Raw genomic sequence first — 9,826 nt, forward strand, 5'->3', positions numbered from 1 at the left:
CTGAATTATCTATTGTTAAGGATCCTACAACCAAATGCAAGATACAGTCACAGAAATAATAAGTTCAGCTGAATTATCTATTGTAAATGTTCCTACAAATTAATGGACGATACAACCACAGAAATAATTATATTTTTTTTGTACAGATCCAACCTTTAGAGTTGAAGTTTAGAAGACTTTGTATATACACAATGTATTGTCAGCCTTGTATCACCATCACTGCTGGTGATCCGATGGATATATCTTGGTGTGTTAGTGACCTAATACGATATATATTGGGTCAGTAAATTCCATATGGGGTGAAACTGAAGCTCGAATCACCATATGGAATTTACTGACCTCATATAATCCCCATATGGAATTTACTGACCTCATATATATCGTACTAGGTCACTAGCACACTGTGTAACGAATTTATCTTAAATTAACTATGCGAAAAATAGCTCGTATGCCAATTTTGGCACACAAATCAACATGGGATAAAAACTGTATCGTTTGCCCTTAATGTTTATCGACTGAACATTGTTGGTTCAAATTGGACTTTGGATAAATTTTCAGTATTTGCGAGAGCTCTCAGATCTAAAACTATTAGCAGATAAATATTAAGTTTGTGTCATTTTTGTGTGTGTGCAAAGCACCGATCAGATTGTATCAAATACATTTCCAATTTGTACAGTTTGTTTTTATATCATTATGTCCCAGGTTAAGGAGTCCGCCACGTGTGCCTGTCACAACTCAGTGGTTTTCATTTGATTTCTAACTGTCCTATTTGTTCATCGATCATTCTTATGTAAAAATCGGTCCAATGTTCTTCTCGTCTGAATTTTGCTATGATAACTTATTGTACAGTATGAGTGTCATGATCACCTGTAATTGTTTGCATCGTTGTCCTATACACATCATTTTTTTTTTATCAGTTTTGTATGTATAGGAAGTCTCAATCGGTTAACGTATTTTCTTGTCAAATTATTGGAGAGGAGCGGAATTTCTGTTTATTTTGGTTTTGATCAATATCTTGGCAGAAGCTACAAAAATGTGATGTCATATTTTGTTCTTTTGACAGATTTGCATTTTGTTATTCTTGTAATTAGCTACTTTGTATCTCCCAACCTTCAATTCAACCAACTTCTTTTCGTACCAGCCTGTTACAAGATGAAGCAGAGCGCTCCAACCCCTTTTGAAACCCACCGCATTCCAATTAATTAGCGGAGTGTCCATGTCTACAGGGCTTGGCTACCCACTTTACCAAGTGTCGTCGTCAGAGCCTGGAGGACATTTTTTTCCAGCTTTGATTCTGAATTCCAAAAGACAAACTAATATAATAAAATAATAATCCAGCCCTTGGTTATCAACAGCCATTTCAAATTGATGAGAATATCAAATTTACGTCGGGTCTAGTTTGTAAGTCAGATTCTGCTTTTTATAAGATCAGTAAATGTGGTTCTTTACCTGATAGACACTGAGAGAGACTTGTAGTGTTGGATGTTAAATAGCTTGAAATACGCCTAAGTTTGTATATATGCTGATCTATAATTTGGAACCAGACGTTCCACGGTTAAAGAAACAACACTTTATAGACATTATCACATAATAGGACCTCCAACATATTATAATAATTAAAGGTCTTGGGGTCACCATAGTCATATCAAGGATACTATGATGTGAATGTGTATGAGGTATCACTTTGCACTTGAGGTTCCTTTCGTCTTACCTGTCTATGAAGGCAACAAATCCTCTGTTAGCATTTGTCGCTCAATGCTTGTTTATCTATCATTTTCTCTCCATGGTATCAATTTGGATTTTATTATCGAAACTAGTGGTCAATTTCACCTTGGTAGTTAGTACTTTTAAGACAAATCCTGATCGGACAACGCAAAACATTTGGTATGAAAACGGTCAAATGGAAACTTTTTTTAAAACTCTCTTTAAACTGTGTATAGTAGTGTCCCTTTACGGAAAGGCACTACCATAACCTGTAAACAAAGGAGTTAATGCAACAGTTGAATATACCTGTACATACTGACCAATATCATTCTTTATTTTTTCATAACTATCTATCATCATTAATCGTACAGCCCGTAACAGAGAAGTGATCGAATTGATGTTTCTTTACCGTCAAAATTAGCTACGTTATCGACAAACTTAATTGAGGAGTGACCGAACTATTGATACTTTAACGTTAAAAAGATTGACAATGCTGACAAACTTTCATGTGTCGATAATCAAGTTTAATACCGATAATATTGAAAATATTTCTAATAATATGAAACAAAATATGTCCATGCACCATTTCAATTGGGCGAAAAATGGTAGTCATTTCTTCAAAGTCAGAACAGAAAAAAAAGATTTATGGAAGGACGTCTTGATAGTATTATTTCCTTTACAATTTTACCCAAAACTAAAAGAAATATACTGGTAAACAATTAAAAAGGTGTTTGATAGGAATGAAGTCCTTTATTTTAATAATGTGTACCGTATGTGTGATGGATTTGAATTCAATCAATAACTTTGAAATGTTTCTCATACGTATACACAAAAGGGAGGACTGGTATTTGTACTTCTTTTAGAATGTGTCCTCGTCTGTTTCACATGCCAAACTTTTTTGTAGTAAAGTTTAAACGGGAAAATTTTGTTGAGAATTTTTTTGAATATGACAAAATAACGAGCAAAACTATTTCTTTCTTGCAATGGCACACACAGAGAATATGTTTTTTTTTGGTAAAAATCAGAAAAAAAAAATTTCTCCAAAATATACCATGGCCAGGACCTGACAGGTTTTAGCAGTGTAAGCATGAAAATCGTCCGGAAAACTGCGCTTGCTGTCATTTTGAGGGATCATGCAACATTTCACCTATTACCTATAAACAAAATAGGTTCTCAATTACTAAAAAAAGTTCTAAAAGATAATTTCAAATCAGAGTAAACATATTAACTTCCTTATATCCAGTCGAATTTGTCTATAGGTTACACAAAGCTGGTTCTTAAAACGTTTGTATCAGGGAAAACATTTTTCTTTGACTTTAAAAACATGTAGGGGAAACGGATATAATATTCCGTATTTCTGATTTTTTGTTCGATAACGTAAATTATACGACTTTTTTTACGACTACGTGAACTTGTGCCATTTATTTTTGCTGGTCTTTAGGAAGACAATTTACAATTGTGCAGTGAACCACTTATACATAACCTTATAATTCTGTTTGGAAATAAAAATAAATTCCCAATATATAAATATACATGTATGAATATACATGTATTATATGTCGTGTACATGATTGGATTTTGTAGATATAACTACCGCACAGAAAAAGTATCATGGATTTCGAGGCTCTCATATTCAAGGTTCTGAGTTCTACCCTTGTTGAAAACCTGTGGAGACCTCTACAGTTCCTTAAAACATCAATTATTTTTTTGTAATTTGAGTGCCGTCTCCCTGAACATGCTAACACTTAGGTCATACCTTTTCATTTTCATATTTTTTCCCCTGTTTGTCTCTGTTGTTTTGATTGTTGGAACGATTAGTGGTATTTAACAATATTTATGAAACCTTTCTGAGAATTATGAATATTTCTTCTCTGTCAGATATGAATCATTACCAATGATAAAATGAAATGCCGTACATCACATCTTATAGAGGTTTAAATTTCAAATATTCGTCAATAACTTAAGATATAGAGCAATTTTGTCTTCAACATTTCAAATGTTAAAGGGTACAATTGTATTTTTTACTTCGATTTGAAGGAAATTTATTTCAGTTTTTTTCTGTGACAAAGTACAAGCATGTCGGTATTGCAACAATGTATGATTGACATAATCCCGGGGACATAATTATAAACAGATAGGTATGAAAAAGAAAAGATATGGGGTATTCTGTATCAGACGAAAGAAAAACTATTACAGTGTTGAATCCCATAAATATTCACAGTGTAAGCAGTATTATAATATCTACATTGAGCAAATCGATGAGGTCATGTTTATTGTAGAAACGATGGATGCGACCCCGATAAAGTCATGATCAATGTCATTCAATCAATGAGTATTTATGCTCTTCATAATGAATTTATCTGAGTCGCAGTCATCGTTTCAACAATAAAAATTTCCTCGTAACAAATGATAGAATTTTCGGAGATCCCGTATTTGATCCTTTACCGTTAAAAGGAAAATGCCAATGACAGAGGTTGAGTATAAAAAATGTTTTACTGTGTTAAAAAAAACTTCGACTTAAACAATGAAAACTTACACGTTGGACATAAAATATGTTGTCGATGAAGAAAATTAAATTATGTCACTTCTGAAATAAGTTTGTCGATAACGTAACTTATTCTGACGGTAAAGAAACGCGAATTCGATCACTACTCTGTTACGGGCTGTATCTCCATCGCCAAGTTTTGATGACTAGATTCAGCTCAGTAGTCAGTTCTTCGGTATTGACATGAATTCTAACCATTCTAAATTTGTCCGTTTATAAATTTTAAATTATTAAGAAGGTAAGGCAAAGTTGGCCTTATAAGGATTTGGCTATTATTTGAGGTCATTTTTGATTTTATAGCTCATCAACTGTTTATTTGGTTTGACCACTCCTGATGAAGGTAAATCGAGAAAAGCGTTTCGGACGCATTAAATTTATACGTGTTGTTATGCCCCACCTACGATAGTAGAGGGGCATTATGTTTTCTGGTCTGTGCGTCCGTCCGTCCGTCCGTTCGTCCGTCCGTCTGTCCGTTCGTTCGTCCGTCCGTCTGTCCCGCTTCAGGTTAAAGTTTTTGGTCAAGGTAGTTTTTGATGAAGTTTAAGTCCAATCGACTTCAAACTTAGTACACATGTCCCCTATGATATGATCTTTCTAATTTTAATGCCAAATTAGAGTTTTTACCCCAATTTCACGGTCCACTGAACATGGAAAATGATAGTGCGAGTGGGTCATTCGTGTACTGAGGACACATTCTTGTTTAATTTGTTTTTAATCCTTAATAATGTACTTAGGTAGAATTGATTCCCCCCCCCCTTAATTATGAAATTGATATTGTAAGTCAGACAAACATTAGGAAAGGAACAAAACAAGCTAAAAATAATTATAGATTATGAAGCACCGTTTTGAAATATTTAATCTTTAAATGGCGGGTACAGGCTGAGTCGGACTCTTACTTTATATTAAAAACTAATAACAACATTCCAGGAAACAGTACGAAGTCTTGTTAAAGGAACACAAGTTAATATAATCTTACTTCAGAAAAGATAAGGATTTCGACAAGGTACTACATGCCAGGCTATCGCACAAGCTGTCCTACTATGGTGTGAACCACAACACTGTTATATGAATAAAATCTTTCTTAGACAACAGAAATAAAAAGTAGCGTTATAAGGAGCATAATGAACACCAGCTCAAGACTTGTCAGAAGTTTAACATGGATCGGTGCTTGGCCCCCTCTTGTAACTAGTCTCCATGAGAGAATGAGAGACTCGACTCTTTGGAGATGATACGAACTTGTTCCGTGTCATTAATAGAACAACAGACAGCCAGTTGCTGTAGAAAGATATAAACGCAATATACTCAAGGCACTGGAAAATGTTCAAAGAAGAACGGCGCGGGTTGTCACCAATAACTATACAAGACAGAACAATTAGATGCATGCCAATGTTTTGACACATGATAGCAACACTAGGTTGAAATAGTTTAGAATAGAGAAGACTCACTGGTAGACTTTGTATGCTATACAAACAACAACACAAGCTATATTAAAGCGATTGACATGCAGTAACCTATACCGTAAGTATAATGACAGCAGACCAAGAGGAATAAACCGTCTCTTTCTAGAAACACCAAACAACGAAGTATAAAGAAACTTCTTCTTTAGACCAGTCCGAGACTGGCATCTTATACCAGCCAACACAGTCGCTACAGACACCATAGAGAAGTTTAGGACTAGCCTTGAAGTTAGCCCAACCAGCAGCTAGACAGGTACCTCATGTATATTATTTAAATTGTACAAAACAGAGCTGTCAACTATAAATAAATTAGCGGACGACATATGTGTGCGCCTGACGAAAAAGCCAAACAGAACTTTAAAAATTCGACAACGACTCCTGTTCCTGAATCGGGAAAAGAATGACGTGTGATGAAATTCAACTATTTACTCTGATTAGAATATATCTTTCTGAATTGTCAATGATCTGCAGGGTCAGCACGAATTCATGTATATGTACTCTGTGTGCACTTTTTTTTATCATCAACTTTTGACTTGTTAACTTGTCATTCTTATCAAACAATCTGTGTGAAATTTGAATATCCACCCGTTTACCTCTCTTAATTCTATCTTTAGTAGATAAATATATTTCATTTTGTTAGTTAGTGAGGCAGATTTTCTCTCCACCTTTGCTATTCTTTGTAATTTATTCAATTGATAAATAAATAAAATTGAGAATGGAAATGGGGAATGTGTCAAAGAGACAACAACCCGACCATAAAACACACAACAGCAGAAGGTTACCAACAGTTCTTCAATGCAGCGAGAAATTCCCGCACCAGGAGGTGTCCTTCAGCTGGCCCCTAAACAAATATATATACTAGTTCAGTGATGATGAACACCATACTGAACTCCAAATTTTACACAAGAAACTAAAATAAAAAATAATACAAGACTAACAAAGGCGTGAGGCTCCTGACTTAGGACAGGCGCAAAATTGCGGCGGGGTTAGAATGTACTATCCGTCACGTTAGGGTTTTAGTATCATACCATCATAACATATATGAGAAAAACATAACCCGTGTCTTGCCAACAACTGGTTTTTAAATAAATGTGTTTAGTTCCGATGCAAAGACCCTATAAGTGGATCGATATTAACGCCAAAATATGCAATCTTTAATGACCTGACAACAGTATCGTAACTATATCCCTTCTAAATAAGTTTATTTAAAGGTTTTGTTAGCTTCTGTACTGACATTGTTGTGCTTTATAAAGAATATTTCCATAAAAAATTGGATGTGAAATACCTGGACGAATAAGAAGTCTGAATGTTGAGCTATATTTACGAATGATGATAAAATTTAGTAATAAAATTAACGGTATCAATTTTCTTGCACCAGATGCGCATTTCGACAATACATGTCTCTTCAGTGATGCTCGTGGCCAAAATATTTGAAATCCAAAGCTTATATAAAAGATGAAGAGCTATAATCCAAAAGGTCCAAAAAGTATAGCCAAATCTGTGCAAGGAATCAGAGCTTTGCATGAGGGAGATACATTCCTTAATTTATAATAATTTCTATCATTTTGTAACAGCAAATTTTAATAACACAAAAATCCGTATTTTCATGCCAGTACCGAAGTACTGGCTACTGGGCTGGTGATACCCTCGGGGACTAATAGTCCACCAGCAGAGGCATCGACCCAGTGATAGTAATAAAATTAACGGTATCAATTTTCTTGCACCAGATGCGCATTTCGACAATACATGTCTCTTCAGTGATGCTCGTGGCCAAAATATTTGAAATCCAAAGCTTATATAAAAGATGAAGAGCTATAATCCAAAAGGTCCAAAAAGTATAGCCAAATCTGTGAAAGGAATCAGAGCTTTGCATGAGGGAGATACATTCTAGTAAATGTTTTGTCTGGTTTGTGATATCTAAAACCCTGGTGTAAAAATTTTTCAGTAATACATAAATTTCTCTGGTTAAAATCTAAAACATTGTTACATACACGAGCGAATCGTAAAAATTGAGATATATAAACACCGTAAGATGGTGACAAGGGAACGCCACCATCTAAAAATTGATAATTAACGATAGGAAATGAAAAATCCTCTCTTTTATCATAAATTTTAGTATTAAGCTTTCTGTTTATGATATAGATATCAAGATCGAGGAAATGACAGTGGTCATTGTTAGTATTAGCTGTATTTAAAGTAAGTTCAACAGGATAAATGTCTTTAGTAAACATACTTAAGTCGTCATTATTGAGAGCCAAAATATCATCTATGTATCTGAAACTGTGAGGCAATGTGGTATAAAGGGTTGAAAAATCAAAACTGTGAACAGATTCAAAATCACCAATGTAAGCATGCAATTTATCAAGTACTTCCAACGAGTTCTGAAGGCCTTATTTGAACAATTTATTATCAGTTTTTTTTTTATTGTACCGAGTGTACTGGTAAGAAGAATAGACAATTTAGTAGTAGAACAATGACTTGAAGACGAAATAAATCTTTATTTATAAGGTTTTTGTGTAGCTTCGGAAGCCAATACTTAGTTGGGACTTTCATTGTATTTGGTTCTGCTTGTAAAGCGGTAGCTAAAAGTTTATGTTTGTTACAGATGTCGTTTTCTGAAAATGGAGTCAGTTCAATTGGAATGATGGTGAATTAGTGATTTCTTTTTGCAGATCCTCAATGTAAAATTTACGTCAAGCAATAATAATATTATAAGCAGCTTTATCGGCCGGGACAAAAACAAATATGATTTAGTTCATGCAAGTTCGTATTTATTATTTTATATTAATTTAGAACGTTTACGTCAAGTGTTTTATTTGAAATATTTTTTATTTATTTTTTATTTTGAATAAATGATTTTTTTCCCGTCAATTTTGCTTTATATATCATATAAAACAAGAATGTATCCTTAGTACACGGATGCCCACTCTCACTATCATTTTTCATGTGCAGTGGACCGTGAAATTGGGGTCCAAACTTAGAAAGAGCATATCATAGGGAACACGTGTACTTAGTTTCAAGTTGATTGGACTTCAACTTCATTAAAAACCTTTTTTTTTTTAATATATATTTTTTTATTATTTTCATATCATTTTCAAGTCTCATCAACAAGTAAAACCGTACAAATAATAATTTTGTAATAACTCATCATAAATATATGGTTAACCATAATTGTTACAAATTATAAAATACTTAGTCATTAATACAGTACAGAATACATCTTCATTGAGCTATATTTCTTAATAATATTACCAATATTTGACCATTTTTCTTTTAATTTTGATGCTTTATTGGCCGAGCACAAACTCATAGAGACCATGTCAATCCTATAGTAATTTATAAGCCATTCTATTGCTTCAGCAACAGATGGGACTGTAAATCTACATAAGTAAACACATCTCTTCAATATGAAAATCTTTAAATACATGATATTTTACACCCAAGATTATACTTGATAAGGTTGGGTGAAAACTCATTTTACATACCTCTTCAAACTTTTACAAAAAAATTAAGCCAGAATGTTCGAACAAATCTACATTCAAAAAAGAGATGTATATATGTTTCTTTAGTTTCTGTACAAAAAGTACACAATTCTGTTTCACTAAGTAGATTGGACTTCAACTTCATCAAAAACTACATTGACCAATAATTTTAACCTGAAGCGGGACAGACGGACGAAAGGACGGACGAACATACGCATATGGTGTATGTCTGCTTTATGTTTATGTTATGGATTCTTTAGTTTTCTATATTGTGTCATGTGTACTATTGTTTGTCTCTTTGTCTTTTTCTTTTTTAACCATGGCATTGTCAGTTTATTTTCGATTTATGAGTTTGACTGTCCCTTTGGTATCTTTTATCCCTCTTTTAAATACCGTTTAGTTCAGATCCCCGTTTTGAAGGTTGTAGTATTGACACAAAGTAACAAATAAGATATTCACGTGAATGTCCCTAGCCAGGAATCTGGACAGCGGTTGTCTCTTGTCATATCTAAATGTTTTTCGTTATTCAATCAATTCAGTGTTGATAATTGATGTTAGTTCGAAGAACGGATATTGCCTTTTATGGACATTTGCTGTCTCTTAATGTATACCCAACATTTTATTTCATTCATATCATT

This window comes from Mytilus edulis, chromosome 4 (genome assembly GCF_963676685.1).
Source record: "Mytilus edulis chromosome 4, xbMytEdul2.2, whole genome shotgun sequence".
In the NCBI taxonomy this organism is placed as follows: Eukaryota; Metazoa; Mollusca; class Bivalvia; order Mytilida; family Mytilidae; genus Mytilus; species Mytilus edulis.